Source organism: Hylobates moloch, unplaced genomic scaffold, assembly GCF_009828535.3.
Source record: "Hylobates moloch isolate HMO894 unplaced genomic scaffold, HMol_V3 SCAFFOLD_16, whole genome shotgun sequence".
In the NCBI taxonomy this organism is placed as follows: domain Eukaryota; kingdom Metazoa; phylum Chordata; class Mammalia; order Primates; family Hylobatidae; genus Hylobates; species Hylobates moloch.
Window position 1 is genome coordinate 63,706,199 of NW_026652291.1, and position 13,212 is coordinate 63,719,410.

Consider the following 13,212-nt stretch of genomic DNA (forward strand, 5'->3'; position numbering starts at 1 on the left):
GCTCTTATGGGTTTAACAAACTTTTAATATTTTAATGAAGGCTTTTTATGTGCGTATGCTACTTAATATTTCAAATTAAGGTCTGTTCTTCTCCTGATATGCACATGCCACTCCATTATGAACCATCAAGAAGAGTGTGGTAGAAAAGCCTCTATCTGTATGGAACAGCACATGCCTTAAGCACAGAAGGTCAACAATTGTGCTTTGACTAAGCTAGGGCTACTTAATGAGAACTTCAATGCTTCAGCAAAAGTGTTTTATATTTTAGTCAAAGCACCAGAGTTGGATAATGATAAGTTTCAATATGTTCTCATTCAAAAATAATTTCATAGTTATTTTAATGTCATTCTCCACTTTTAAAAGAACAACACATGCAATCTGTGGTGTGAGGGTTACCTCAGGATTTTCAGAAAAGCAGATTTTAAGCTTTAATGGGTAGTATAACTTGGTTAACTCTCACAATCTGTTTCCATTCAGACGCTAATGACCTAAATTCACTGGTTTTGTTCCTTTCACTAAGGGTCAGTGGTCTACCACTAAGAAAGAGAGATTTTAAAATCTGAAGAAAAAGAAAAGAAATATTTAGCTATGTAGTAACAATAATTAAATGAACAAATAACTAGAAATACTTATTTAAGAAAGAAAAAAAAATATCCTAGCAAACTAGAGTAATTTCTTCACTGCACTAACTTTTAAGAGGGGAAAAGAAGCACCTTTATTTAAAGCAAAGTCTATTTTAAAGTTAAATTTTTAGAAGTATTCAGAAATGCATCTTCTTTAATATAAAAATTAATATAGGAATTAATGGGGATAAAATGCCATTTCTAGTGATGAATGAACGAATGCATTGGGACAAAATACTGCTTGGGTAAATCTGATCCTTAGGAAACTTCCCAGGCATTTTTATTTGCCTTCCAGAGGAAATAACTAGAAATACTTCTGGCCCAATATTACAGACACTAATGGCATTAGTATGGTCCTGAGAGAACTGCTTCTCTGAATTATTGTGGAGAAGGAAAGTACCTGGATGGTTCATCAAAAATCACACATCTTATTTAAGAGTAATTAGGGAAGAGATGTAGAGGTATACTGCTCCCGTCAAAAAAAATGTTGAATTGACAGTCTCTTGACTAGAGTTAATGTCGGAGCAAACTGATGAGAATGACAACCTAATGATATATTTGAAAGATTCTAAGCTAAATATTTGAAAATTAAATTATGCACCCATGAGTGCTACCACTTGTGCTTTATTCTCTAAGTGAAGGCACATCTCATGAGTCCTGCAAAGATGCAAAGTGAAAAGAATCTAGGAGACTATATAGCACATACTCCTGATTTAATAATGAGGAAGCTGGAGGCTCAGAGGCTTATATTGGTTTATCACCTATTAACAGCTTACTGTAAAGTTTATCACATCCTTTACACATGATAAGTGGCTGTCAATGTTTTGTTAATGAAGACATCGTTCAGGAATCAAAAGCAACAACTAAAGCTTTGAAATGTGGGCCAGTTATCTATTTCTGTGTAACAAACTACTGCACAAGTCAGGTCTCCAAAGCTATAATCATTTTATTATGCTCATGGAATAACTCCATTACTGGAGGCAATTTAAAGGGGTGAAGGCTGAAACAGTTTGCACTGGAGGACATCCTTTAAAAATGATCTCTTTATTCACATCTCTAGCAGGTAGAGTGGATAGCAAAAGAATGGACATAGTTAGGAATGTTGATGGGGGAATCTACATGACTCCACCCCAGGTCAGCAGTTTTACACTGTTGTTTAGGGCTCCAAGAGCAAGTGTACCAAGTAAGGAAGGTGAAAGCCTGCATAGATATTTTTATGACCTAGTTGTGGAAGCCACATAGTATATTCTAGTGGTAAAAGCAGTTATAAACTTGCCCAGATTATAGGAGAGGTGCTGTGGACCTCATATCACAATGGGAAGAGTGTCAAAGAATTTGTGTTTTTAAACTCTATCAGTGTGGGATAGACTGGAGAAAGAAGACAGTGGTCTAGGTGAAACCCCGATGAGCAGTGACATTCATCATATGCTTTCTCAGCTAGTATCTCTGGTTGTTATTTTTCATTTAGAAGTAAGTGAAAAGGAAAAAGAATATCAAAAAGACAAAATCCGTTTCTTAAAATTCTGTTGTAATTTTTGTTAAATCATGTTGTGGGGTATTTTTTCCTCAGCTTTTTTTGTAGAAAGCCATGATCTAGTGTCTTCTTGACAACCAGCGGTAATAACAAGAATATGAACGTTTTGGGGAGAAAAAAGGGAGAATATTTAGATCATAGTGATAAAAAAAATTATAACTCAGGATATCTTGCCTAAAGATTTTACATTGCTATAAGCGAAAACTGGGCAAAATACTTTTTCTTTGTTGAGCTTGAAACTTTCTTTTCACCTTGCCTTTCCATTTCTTTTCCACTACAAACACAAGGTTATAAATCTTATAGCAAGGCAAAATAAATTGGCATAGCTATTTAAAGAGAATGAATGATGAATGGGACAAAGGAATTGATTTAATTAGAATGAATCCTTCAACCTAGTCAAGATTCCTTTTATTGCTTGAATGAATTTGGGTGTCCATTGGCAGTCTGCTGAACTAGGCAGGTTTTTTTTGAAGTAGGAGATTTAGGCCTATAGTGAGGGCCATTTAAATGGTTAGGAAAAGACTTGAATAAAATTTGATGGGTTAAATTTTTATGGCTGTCATTATAGCTAGGCCAAAGCCCCTAAAACTGAAATGGGTCAAGCGTTATTTGAGGGACAGTTGAAATAGGAAGCTATGGATAGCCATCTTTTGTTACATAAATATGAAGAAGCAGTGAAATACTATATGGAGATGGACTAGAGATCAAAGAGAAGGGGTGGAGGGACAGACATAAATGAAAAAAAAATGTGCAGATAACCAGAGATGAAATATCTGGCTCCATAAAGATGTAGACAGGAGACCCTGTCTCACTTCCCAACATCATTCCAGTTTCCTGGTTTTAGTTGCTTATTAAATGTGGAAAGTATATAGAAAAATTGTATTTCATTTCAGTGAAATAGTTATGCACCCAAAATTAATTTACACCATTTAAAAACAGTTAATTTGTTTGAATTTGTATTTTTGTGTACCAAAATTGTACTATGACTTACCTCTCGTGTGCAAAGCAAGATACTGAATACTGTGAATGCGGATGTGGTTAACAAAACTGAATCAGACACTGATATTCTCCTCATGGAGTCCAAAAACTGAGAAAGGAAATAAGCTATACACAAATAACAGTACTACAGTGTGTATTGCATAAAATCAATTAAAAAAGGAAAATTCATTTAACACCAATGTAGGAATTTGAAATACATTTGCGATCAAAATGCATCAAAATACCTGCTCTTGTAGATCTTATATTCTAGTAGAGAGAGATGCAAAAAATACCCAAAAGTAAATTATATAGCATATTAGGAAGCCATTAATACCATGGTTAATAAATAAAACAGATAGAGCTGATCAAGAGTATAGGATAGAAAAAGATACATTTTTAAATAGATGGTCAGAATAGACCTCACAGAGAAGGTGGCATTTATGAAAATACTTGAGGTGAGGAAATTAGCTATGAGGATATTTTGAAGGACATTCCAGGCAGATAAACTAGTCACTGGAAATGCCCATTATGGAAGTTAGCTTGGTGTATGGGAGGAATATCAAGGAGACAAGTGCAGCTTGAGTAGAGTGAATCAGACAGAAAGGGAAAACCACGAGGTGAAAGAGGCAATGGGAATGACAGATTACGTAGGCCTTTGCAGACTATTGGCTACTGTATGATGAATGGTAAGAATAGAATCTTAGCGAGTAGTTAGAAGGATGTTGCAAAAATCCACACAAGTGGATAGTGGTGGATAAAACCAAGTGATAGTAGTGGAATTTCTGAGAAGCAGTTCGATTCTGGATAAAGTTTGAAGATAGAGTCAAAAAGATTTCCTGGTGGATTGGACAGGGTTTGTGAGGGAAAGAAAGGCAGACAAAAGGTTACTGCAAGTTTTTGGCCTGAGTAACTGCAAGGATGATATTATCACTTGAGAGAGGAAAGAGCATTTGTGGATGTAAGATCAGGAGTTCAGTTTTGGACAGGTTATGTTTGAAAGGTTTGTTAAACATTCTGGAGGAGATATCAAGTATGCAGTTGGTACCATAGGTCTGGAACAAAGAAGAGAAGACTGGGTAGTATAAATCAACTTTATGAGACATTGCAAATAGATGTTTAAGGCCACTAGGTTGGACAAACTACCAAAGAAGTGAGTGCAGATAAGGAAGAGGATTTATCAGGGATTAACACTAGGGTTTCCAACATTACGAGGCTGATTCAAAGAGCGATTGCTGCATGTGCAGAATGTAGAGAAATTGTTTTATGTAAAGTAAGATCATTTTGAATAGGGAACAACTCATGATATTTCATGGAAGAAATAACACTTTAATTAAGTCCTAAGAGTAGGAAGGATTTTTAGTGAGTAAAATTTGGGGATTGAGAGTTATGTCATAGAAAACGGGAATAGAATGAGCCATATATGAATGAGGACAGCAAGTACGTCACCCTGACTAGTTAATGGTATACATCAAGGTTTTGCAGTAGGTTATAGAATATAACTTATATAATGTAGACTATGCTGAAACCAGTTGAGAAAAATGAAAGGCCTTTGTACACAGAATGATAAGGTGGGATGGTACTTTAGAAAGACTAATCTAGCAAGCAGCATGGTATGGGTTAGTTTAAAAGGGGTTGAGTTCTGTTTTCAAAAAGTGGTTTAAGGAATAAATAAAATTGTTAGAGTAGGTAGCTAGTCGGGTATGAGCAGGGCAGGAGAGGGTTCCCCACCAACACACACCAGGAGTGTTGACCATCAGGTGATGGTCAGGCAGTTGTTAACCGTTTCTCTAAAGTAATAATTGGTTGTAGCCAGCACCAGGGAAAGGCAGTCTCCTGATAGATAGAAAACGCCTGAAACTGATCAGCAGCCACCCAATAAGGTCTCAGGAGTCGGGAGAAGTAAGGCAAGATCCCAGAAGCAGGCCAACCTATAAAACCCCAAGTCGCTTGGTTTCTCAAGTTGCCCGCTTGACCCTCTTCCAAGTTGTACTTTCCTTCTTTTCTTTCCTTTCCTTACTTTTCTAAAACTTTTTAATAAACTTTCACTCCTGCTCTGAAAGTTGCCTCAGTCTTTTTTTCTGCTTTATGCCACTCAGTCGAATTCTTTCTTCTGAAGAGGCAAGAATTGAAGTTGCTGTGGACCTGCATGGATATGCTGCCGGTAACTCGGGGTAACGCTGATCTCTGCCAACGCTAACAAAATGATATATAAGCAAATGTATCAATTAGCAAGAAAAGCAGCCTTGAAGGTCAATATAGGAGACAGAGTTTACCTCTGCTACTCATCCTGGACAATTGCAGGCTGTGGTCTACTTTGTATCATTATTGAATATTAATAGTGGGATAAGGTGTTCTATTAATATGTGGGTTACAAAGACAATAGCATTAATTGAGAATGTCTGAATCCACAGTTTTGGTCAGAATGATAGATATTAGATAGATAGATACATACATGTATACATAGAGAAAGAAGAAAGAGAAAGAGAGAAGGAGGCCATTGAGCGCTCATATATTTGGTCAAACATTATTCTGGGTGTTTCTGTGAGGATGTTTCTGGATGCGATTAGCATTGGAATAGGTGGACTGAGTAAAGCAGATTGCACTCCCTAACGTCAGTCAGCATTATCTAATCAGTTGAAGGTGTGACTAGAACAAAATGTTGGCCCTTCTATGAGTAAGGGGGAACTCCTAACAGCCTTTGAGCTGGGACCTCAGTTTTTTTTAGGTCTTGAACCTGGGACTACACTGTCAGCTCTCCTGGGTCACCAGCTTGCTGATTGCAGATCTTGGGACTTGTCAACCTTCATAACTGCATCAGCAAATTCTTTATAATTAAGTCATATCTCTATACATCTATACATCTATATATTTTCTATTGGTTCTGTCTCTCTGGAGAAACCTGACTAGCATGCTCACTAAAAAATTGGGGAAATTATCAAATAGGTGTGATCAAAGGAAAATTTATTCTAGTAGAGTGTGGCCTTGCACTAGGTGATAATTTCTTAATGCCAGTGCTAGGATGGTAACTTTCATACTAGCAGGTAAGGACTACCAGTCTTTCACTTTGTAATTGCACTAAGCTTGCACCTGAAGTACAGGCTCTGTTCTATAGCTGTAGCTATTGCTTTAACTTGTGTTCTACTGTGTTATGCTGTGTAATGCTGAAACTAAAAAAGTGTTTTTCTCGTTCAGTGTGTGGCCTATATGATTCCTGCTGTTAACAAATCAGTTTCTCTCTAGGCCCCGTGGCATTTGTCATTTTGGACCCTATCTCTCTCCTATCTATATTGAACTATGATGGCACACAGAGTGTTGTAGGTAATCTTTATGTTACTTAATTTTGTTTACTCCCTCACTACCCCTAGAGTATAAGGATAATTAGTTCAAGCAGGTTGTCTGTTTTGCTTAGTATTATATTCCCAGTGCCTAAAACAGTGCCTGACACATAGGAAGTACTCAACAAATATTTGATGATTAAATGGCTGAATGAAAGACTGAATGTGGGGGGATAAGTCTTTCAAGTTAGATGTACCATGATGAAAGCTTTTATACTATGAAGCTATTTCTAACCTTAAACTACTTCCAGTTTTGTATGATTAAGTATTAAGATACATACATGTATACATAGAGAAAGAAGAAAGAGAAAGAGAGAAGGAGGCCATTGGGCGCTCATATATTTGGTCAAACATTATTCTGGGTGTTTCTGTGAGGATGTTTCTGATGACAATCATAGTTCCATTTTAAAGTTTGTTTTTTTTTCTTTTTAGAGATGAGGGTCTCATCCTTTTGCCCAGGCTGGAGTACAGTAGTGTTTGTGAATGTAGCTCACTGTAGCCTTCAACTCCCGATGCTCCAACCCCAGCCTCCAGAGTTGCTGGGATTACAAGTGTGAGCCACCGTGCCCAGCCCATTTAAATGTTTTTGTATCATCTTTAAGATATTGTAAATTAAGAGTAGATTAACCTGTTTAAGTTTTGTGTTCAAAAGGAAAAAGCCAGGATCAAGAAGAGACTTGAAAAGGTTTTATAGAGAATACTCTAATAAAGTGAACTATTTATACCAATGTTGACAAAACCTAATATAGTATAATGGGAAGGAAATAATGATGGCAGTAACAGTGAAATGGGGTACATGGGGTAGATGTTAAATGCTGCAGCGGGAAAATCAACATGGCCTCCCAACTGACTATATTGATGGAGGCAAGGTCTATGAAGTTTAAAAAAAAAAAAAAAAGAAGAAGAAAAGGCTGGATATTGTGGCTCAAGCCTGTAATCCCAACACTTTGGGAGGCTTAGATGGGAAGATAACTTGAACCCAGGAGTTCGAGACCAGCTGGGCACCATAGTGAAGCCCCATCTCTACCCAAAATAAAAAACTTAGCCAGAAACTGTAGTGTGCACCTGTGGTCCCAGCTATTTGGGAGGCTGAGGCAGTAGTATCCCTTGAGCCCAGGAGTTTGAGGCTGCAGTGAGCTATAATTGCACCATCACACTCCAGCCTGGGTGACAGTGAGACAAAAAAAATAAAGAAAAAAGAAAACCAAATTCTAAAAACTCTTAAGTTGAAAGCTTGGATGCGTAGAGAAAACGCCCAAGCCATTAGCTGAAGTAGGGAATTAAATAGGATAATTCATTTTAACTAGAAATCTGGGAAATTCAACTTTATGAATATGGCCTTTGAGATTCTGTTATGGTCTCACAACAGATTAAGCAAATAGGTAATTAGAAATGAGAATGAAGGTGTAAAGTGATGGATGTAGACTTGCTGGTGGGCCATAGAGAAATCACTTTTTCTTTGTTTTTTTTTTTTTTGGAGACGGAGTTTCGCTCTTGTTGCCCAGGCTGGTGTGCAGTGTTGCTATCTCAGCTCACTGCAACCTCCACTTCCTGGGTTCAAGAGATTATCCTGCCTCAGCCTCCTGAGTAGCTGGGATTACAGGTACCTACCACCATGTCCGGCTAATTTTTTGTATTTTTAGTAGAGATGGAGTTTCACCATGTTGGCCAGGCTGGTCTTGAACTCCTGAACTCAGGTGATCTGCCTGCCTCAGTCTCCCAAAGTGCTGGGATCACAGGTGTGAGCCACCGTACCTGGTGAGAAATAATATTTAAAGCCACTAAATATTTAATATTTAGTGAGAGAGAGCTGAAGAAGAACAACAATAACAAAAAAGAAGGAGATAAGGGAATAGGGGTGAAGATGCATATATTGAGGAAAAGAAGCCAAGAGAAAAGACAGAGAAGAAATGGCTGTAGAAGTCAGAGGAGAACAGAAAGGGACAGGGCAGGCAACCATAATCGGAAGAATCTTCCATAGTAGCTCTCAGGTCATAGAGGAGAAAAATTTTTAAAAAGTATATAAAAAAGCACATAAAAGTATATTTAAAAAGTATATTAAAAAGTATATAAAAAGTATATAAAATTATATACCATATAATATAATATATATTTATATATAATTATAATATATAATTATATATAAAATTTTAAAAGATACATATATTTGAGTTGATGACTATGTTATTGTTTGTTTGTTTGTTTTGAGATGGAGTCCTGCTCTGTCACCCAGGCTGGAGTTCAGTGGTGTGATCTCAGCTCACGGCAACCTCCGCCTCCCGGGTTCACTCCATTCTCCCATTCTCCCCGAGTAGCTGGGACTACAGGTGCCCGCCACCACACCCGGCTAATTTTTTTGTATTTTTAGTAGAGATGGGGTTTCACCATGTTAGCCAGGATGGTCTCAATCTCCTGACCTCGTGATCCTCCCGCCTCGGCCTCCCAAAGTTCTGAGATTACAAGCGTGAGCCACCGCGCCTGGCCGACTATGTTATTGTTAAACTTTAAAAGAACAGGTTAAATTTTGTGGCAAGAATTACAAAGGAACAAAGAGCAAATAAGAAAAAAAAAAAGAGAAAGCTGGGGTAGATGAATCTTTATTGAAATTTAGCTGTAACGGCTGTAAATAACCCTGGAAGTATGTACAAAAATACACTCCTTGAGGAATCCCAGTAATTCTTTTGGGATGATTACCAACTTTTGATTTGAATCTGTGCTAAAATACCTGGAATACTTTAGGCCTTTTTCACTTTTTGGTCTATAAATTCTTTTGTCTCAAAGAAGCTTGTTTCTGAGAGTCTCAATCAATTGTCCCCTTTGGTCAATTTACAGGATAGCACTGCAGAGTCCATCTGAATACACAGACAATATGTATGAGAGTTAATTAAGGAAAGTATTGATGAAAGCATAATTTGTTTCTGAAGCTTATCAACTGAAATGGATAAGCAAAATAGCAGACCTGACACATCTATTTCCTGGGGAAACAAATTATATTTATTTTTGAAATATTATTCATAAGATTGTACTTGAACTCGATAAATGTAACTGTCTTGATGGTATCATCGACAAACGTTTTTTGTTACGTGAGAGACTATACTGATATCTAGGCAATGATATAGACTCATAGTGGGTTATCATAGCATGATAGAGGCTGGGGCCACCAGTAAGCAACTCAGTTTTGCAAGGTAACCTATTGTGCATCTGTCTGCATGGAGAAGTCAGTCTTTTTGTAGATTTTAAGTATTAAATTTATGTTTTCCATTTGTTCATCAAAGCATGTATTTATTGTTCAAGCTTTCATTTTTCTGTACCATTACATTTTCTTAGTAACATCTGGAAGACATTTCTTAATGTTAAATTAAAATGTTAGCAAGAAGCTTACCCATGTATGACCTAAACTGGAAGCTGAGGAACTGAGTCCCATTGCAGTAAGTAATATTTTGTGCACTGAAGTGAGGATTTATTACTAAACTTGAACATTCACAATGAGTGATGTCACTCTCATTGGCTGACATATCCAGCTTTCTTTCTGGATTTTCACTTAGCTATAAGTTCAATAAGAATTTTTCATACATCTTCTGTCAAGAAAAATAGAGTAATCTCATCAAAACTTGGCATAGCAAGAATTTGAAGTGTTGTTACTTTTTGACTATTATAGTAAATGAATGACAGAAATAATATATGTTGTCATGACTGTTATTTCTTTGCTTTTGAGATAGGAAAATTTTCTTTTATAATTAAGTTATTTTAGCTAAACTATTTGCATATAATTGTTTATACAACTGACTCCTAAAATACATTCAGGGAATTCTTAAGTCATTATTAATAAAAAATGCTTTGCAAAATATAGACATATGATGTGAAACCTCATAAATATCCTCAGTCTGTATCCTGATAAAATAAGCAGAGAAAGATTAACAAATACATAAACTTTACATAACATATACATAAACTTTATTTTTTAGCCCTCAAAAATCTATGGATATGCATTGTTTTTATGAGAATTTGTATTCAGGAAAAGATGCTTTGAAAGGTATAGTTTAAATTGATCTTCCTATAGAAACCATGTTACCATAGGAAGTCACTTTCCTGACCAAAGACATGATGCGTAACTTCTAGAAGAAATGATTGCTGATATCATAGATAACAAATTAAAAGTAATATGAACTGTCTTTTACTTGGAAGACTTTCCAAAGATATACACGTCAGCTAAACAGAGTGGTGCAATAGCTAATCTTACATCTAATTAATGAATGAAATGATCAATAGAAGTGAATATGCAGGTCAAGGACAGAAGGTGGGGACAAGAGAAAACAGCCAAAGTTCCCCTGGGAGTGAAGGCCGGACAGTTTCCAAGATGGAGCCAGGACTTGGCAAGGCTTCGTGGAAGAAACATGAGGGCAGACGGCATGAGACCGTTTAACAAATCACTGCTGGTGGTGCCTTTAATATTGTAGATATTTTAAAATCTTAGATGTACCCATTATGTTGTAGATATGCATGTGTTTTCGAAAAAATACAGTGACATCTTTATTTGTCTGTATGTGTGATGATCCCCTTCTCTTTACCTAAATGACACTGTGCTTTAGTTAGGTATTTTTCCATTTCCATTTTTTTTTAACTCAACAGTATGTTTTTAAGATTCTTCCATAGTGTTCTCAGTAATCCAGTTCATTGCTTCTACAAGCTGCTTGATATATTAGGATATTGATTTAATGCCATTTACTCTTGCCTCCATGGTATAATCGAGCTCTGGAAAGTGAGATTTTTTTTTTTTTTTTTTACTTCAGTGAATTCCTGGACTGTCTTATAAACCTAAATAATAATTGAAAATCGTATTACTCTTAATTCTCCTAAAAATATTGAAATACAGGCAATCCCTGACTTATGATGGTTCGGCTTACAATTCTTTTACTTTACAACGGTGTGAAAGCTATACATATTCAGTAGAAATTGGACTTTGAATTTTGAATTTTGATGTTTTATTTGGCTATGAATGTGTGGTACGATACTGTCTCTTGATGTTGGGCAGAGACAGCAAGCCACAGTTCCCAGTCAGCCAGGCAATCATGAGGGTAAACGCCAATACCCTATGGTGTACTGTGTTGCCAGATGATTTTGCCCATCTGTGGGCTAATGTAGTGTTCTAAGCATAGTAATGTAGGCTAAGCTAAGCTATTATATTCAATAGGTTAGGTATATTAAATGCATTTTCTACTCATGATATTTTCAATTTATGATGGGTTTCTCAGGGTGTAACCCCATCATAAGTCAAGAAGCATTCTAAAACAGGGACTATTTAAATAGAGTTTTAAAATATTTTGCAATACTTGAAGTTACAAAGTAAGTTTTTAATTTACTGAAATTGATTTAGAACCATCTGCATAAGATCCACCTTGTTGGTCTTTTTTCCAACTTTTATTTTAGGTTTAGGGGGTACTTGTGCAGGTTTGTTACATAGATAAATTGTGTGTTGCCGAGGTTTGGTGTATGGTTTATTTCATTACCAAGGTTATGAGCATAGTACATGATATGTAGTTTTCTGATCCTCAGCCTCCTCCCATTCTCAACCCTCAAGTAGGTGCTGGTGTGTCTCTTGCTGCCTTCTTTGTATCCAAGTGTACTCAGTGTTTAGTGCCCACTTCTATGTGAGAACATGTGGTATTTGGTTTTCTGTTCCTGCATTAATTCACTTAGGATAATAGCCTCCAGCTGCATCCATGTTGCTGCAAAGGACAAGATTTTGTTAATTTTTATGGCCATGTAGTATTCCATTCACCTTGTTTTTATATTATACATATAAACAAAAGCATCTCTAAATGATGTTTCTCAAGATACACAATGAACTACAGGATGGAATCAACAAAGGATTTTACTGTAATCTGTGTTTAGGAAACATAGGAGTTTACTTATTAAATATATTTGACATAAAAGCTGTGAATAAAGAACAAAGCTTTTAGCACTAGAGTGGTGCTGGTGCTTAACACTGCCCTGTAGTAGTTAGATTCTGCAAACCCGGGTGGAACCTTCTTTCATATCTTGGCTCTCACATTTGCTACCTGTCTCACATTTGGCAAGGTTCTCTGCCTCTGTTTCTTTATCACTAAAGATTATTACTAAATTAAAATATGTTGCTTTTGGTAAAATTGTTAGAACATTACCTGATACATTATAAACCATACATATATGGATGATGAGTATAAAATCATTCACAAAAATACCTTTAACCTATCGTGGTTGATTCTAATATTTTTTTACTCAGTTTAATTTTCCTATGAACAGTGATGGTCATATGTACTACATTGATATAATGACTTGTGATATACAATTTAAAAAAATTAACACAGATTGTTATCTTCTTGGAAAATTGTAATGTACAGAAACCATTTAAAAATGCGGAGATGTCCTGCACAGAAAACAAAACCCTACTTATCATTTCTTAGACAGTACTTCTAAAGTTTACTTGTTCATAGAAATAGTTTCATCTAAACCAGGTTTAGCAGATCAAATTCTAAGATGGACTCCCCACAAGATTTCCTGCCTTAATCTTTTGATTTGTGAATATAACAAAAGAGTATGCCCTGGTTCTGTTATCTTACACTGAAAAAGTGATTTTTCGGATGTAACTAAAGTTACTGAACAGTTGAATTTCAGCTAATCAAAAGGGAGACTATTCTGGTGGGCCTAACCTGATCACATGAATCTTTTGATAGCAGAGTCAGTTTTCTCTAGCTGGCGGCAG